The sequence below is a fragment of the Dermacentor silvarum genome, chromosome 7, assembly GCF_013339745.2.
Source record: "Dermacentor silvarum isolate Dsil-2018 chromosome 7, BIME_Dsil_1.4, whole genome shotgun sequence".
Lineage (NCBI taxonomy): Eukaryota > Metazoa > Arthropoda > Arachnida > Ixodida > Ixodidae > Dermacentor > Dermacentor silvarum.
In genome coordinates this window covers 23,486,968-23,490,190 of record NC_051160.1, presented here as the reverse complement: position 1 = coordinate 23,490,190, position 3,223 = coordinate 23,486,968, and the positions used below count along the sequence as shown (strand labels likewise).

Here is a 3,223-nt window from a genome sequence, read left to right as displayed (position 1 = left end):
AAACCGCCTTGATGGGGTGATGTAACAACCAATAAGAGTAAAGGCCATTTTGTTCTTTTTGACGCGGTGGCATACGTATTGGTTGTCATGAGGCTGAACAGCATGCGAAACATAGTTCAAGGACGCGTGCGGATGTAAATGAGAACGTTGCTCCGTTCCTCGCATGCGGAAGAAGCAAACGCTTCGTAACCAGATTGTCTGTAGGGCTTTGATACGTTCCGTTCACAAATAACAAGTATAGGGAACCGATTCTTCAAGACAAATTGGCGCAAATCCGAGATGCGGGACTTCAAGACTCTGGCATTCCATCGAAAAATCGTCGCACTTCTAACTTCAGTGCGAAAAGAAAGCACTGGGTGAGCCATGGTGCTTATAGGAGGCTTGCAAGTACTGGATTCAGTGCATCCAGTATTTGCAATGCGCTTTCAGCTGCTGGTGTCTGCAGCTTATTCAGTAGCATGCGAATCGTATTCATTAGTGATCGCACCATTATAACCACTTGCCGATCCTGTTCAGTCAATTCACCGGCAGGAGATGCACGGGATGGTCGACTTCCATCGGCGTGCAGCCATTCTGCTGGTGGTTACCGTTTTGGCAACGCAGGCCAGGCTTCGGTGTCCGTATTCTTCCCAGTGCCCTTGTCCTTTGTAGACCTTTCTGATGTCAATGGCCTGGCTGGCAGTGGAGGAGGTGACTGTGGACATGGCATACGCATCACCGACGCAGAAGCTTTTCTTGAAGAACGTCGGTGACGGGAGCGTCGCTTCCTGATTTTATCGGCGGCTTCTCGATGAGAAGAATGACCTCTTGCCATCTCTTTTAAGATAGCCATTTCCTTCTTAATCTTGGGGCAGTCTTTCGATGAGGCTTCATGAGATCCGTGGCAGTTTGGACATTTCATGACAGTGGCGGCACATTTATCCGCGGCGTGTGGTTCAGCGCAGCGGGGGCACACTGTTTCGTTCTCACAGACGCTGCTCACGTGTCCGATCTTCATGCATTTGCGGCACTGTAGAGGCTTCCGAATAAAAGGCCGGACAGGATGCCGAAAGTGGCCTACCTTAACGTGAGATGGGAGACAGTTGCCCTTGAAAACAATCTTCACGCAACGTGAGTTGACCAGGCGGTAGACATCAACAATGACGTCACGATGACTCGCTGCTTTAACCAGAATCCGCAAGTCATTGCTGAGGATGGACAAGTCTACATCATATATTACACCAGTGATGACATCAGAGCCCAGTGGTATGTGAAAGCGCACCTGCATGCCATCAAGATCTGTTACCTTGTGTAGGGCGCTAAGAGCACCCGCATGCAGAGCATCAACCGCCAGTACATTTTTGCTGGTGTTCACTCTAATGTCCTTGATTTCATTTGGCATCACGGCCTCCAGCAGCATCGAGACAGATTGCCTGTTAAGCAGCTTCATGTTACCGTTGGGTATCACAGGCATAAACAGAATGGTGTTGGCGTCGGAGTTCCGTTTGGGCTCAACAGTTGCGTACTGGAGGACGAAGTGGACCTGGTGTTCCTTCTCTTCGCCTTGCGACTCCACACAAGTTCGAAGCCTTCGTCCTCGGAAGGGTCCTCGCTGCTGAGCGAGTAGATATGGGTGCCTTCGCGGTCGCTGTCAGTCTGGAGCCCGATCCGCTTCCTGGAGGCGGCCATCGCTGACGCCGCCGGATCCGGCAGACGCCCTGGGTGGTCCACGTCCATCGCCACCGAACAAAGCGCGACGCCTGATTGATACACTGGAGATTTCACAAAAATAGCCAGAGGTATAAAAACAACACTCCGCCAAGAGACACTTCGTCGTCGTTCTGACAAAGTCTGATGCCGGCAAACTTTATGAGTACCGGCTCTTCACAATCCCCATGCTCGCGTCTGCGCCTGGGACGACGGACAACGCGATTGAACCTTCGGGCAGGGAAGCGGTTTCTGATCATGACAAGTAGACGGACTCTCATCCACAACGCTCAATGCTTCGAGTCCAGCTGGCGCGCCACCCACAAACTCTTTCTTCCTCCTGTGAAGCAGGTGCGCTGACCTCCCTCACTTTCACAATGAGGGGGCCTGGCCCCTGGTCGAGAGCTCACCACTGCATTGAGAACAAATATGGGAAAGTCACAGCACTGAAGACGCGGGTAGTATGAACCCAGCCGAAACTACACTATTCTTTCTCTTCCTTGCCGTATGATGCAATACATAGTCTCCTCTTGCGCACTTCACACTCAATGCCAGCAAACGGAAGCATACATTGTCAAATTTTTGCGCATATGTTTACTATGTGTAAGTTATCTCTTTGTACTCTACAGTTAAAAATATGCTTTTAATAAGCAACCATGCCAGCGAACGTTTTACTACGTTACAGCAAGTTTGACTGCTATCTATTTTTGTACTCTCTAGAAACTGAACGATTCGAAGCGCTGAGCTGAAAAATTCTGTAGCTGCATTTGCAAGCTGTACAATTCATTTGCATTTCAGCTCTCGTCAGTGAAAATACTACAATTCTGCCAAAGAATATATTGCCACTAAATATTTTTTTAATGTTTTGCAGCTGAATCTACTTGTCTCAAGTTAGGATGGAAGTACGGTGGGCCATACCAAAGTTGGTATACTTACAATTATGAAGACGACGATTGCGATAAAACAGATTCTACTGTTTTATTGTCCGAAAAGTGGCCGGCAAATAATGCTTTTCTAAGTCGACATGAGTGCTTAAAAGAATGCATGCCGAGCTTTGACCAGTATGGTGAATAGACATCAAGAATAAAGCAACCATTTATGTATGTCCTCGTACCAAGTACCTCGGATACAGACCCTAGTTCAACCATTCATAGCTCTTGTAAGGCTTCATGGACTCCAGGTTACGAAGACAGTGCAATTGCCCTCTTTGTTGTGTAAAATAGGTGAATCCTATGTTGAAAGCTTCACTATACAATAAAATTTGCTTGTGACAGAAGTGGTTATTTGAAGCAATATTCACACGTCTGTGAATATACTGACTGTAAAACGCAGTTGTTATAGAATGATTCGTAATATCTAGGTGTACTTTTCAAACTGCGAGTCCACATGGCGCCCTCATGGGCAGCATTTCATATTAGCGAGTGGAATAGTCTATTTCTGTGGCTTGTTGTTGAACGAACCATCACGTGTTTGAAAAAGCAAGTCAACAATGACTCAAAACACTTGCTAAAACGCGTTACGTAGTATCAAAACTCAC

The 3,223-nt window shown here is 47.5% G+C and overlaps 1 long non-coding RNA gene across 1 annotated transcript in view; it reads left to right on the top strand.

Moving 5' to 3' along the window:
- Window positions 1-2,859, top strand: part of LOC125947281 (uncharacterized) — a 23,959-nt gene extending 21,100 nt beyond the window's left edge. The window contains exon 4 of the long non-coding RNA XR_007468147.1: window positions 2,558-2,859. This is a non-coding gene — a long non-coding RNA (uncharacterized LOC125947281). The remainder of the gene's footprint in view (window positions 1-2,557) is intronic.
- The last annotated feature ends 364 nt before the right edge of the window (window positions 2,860-3,223 follow it).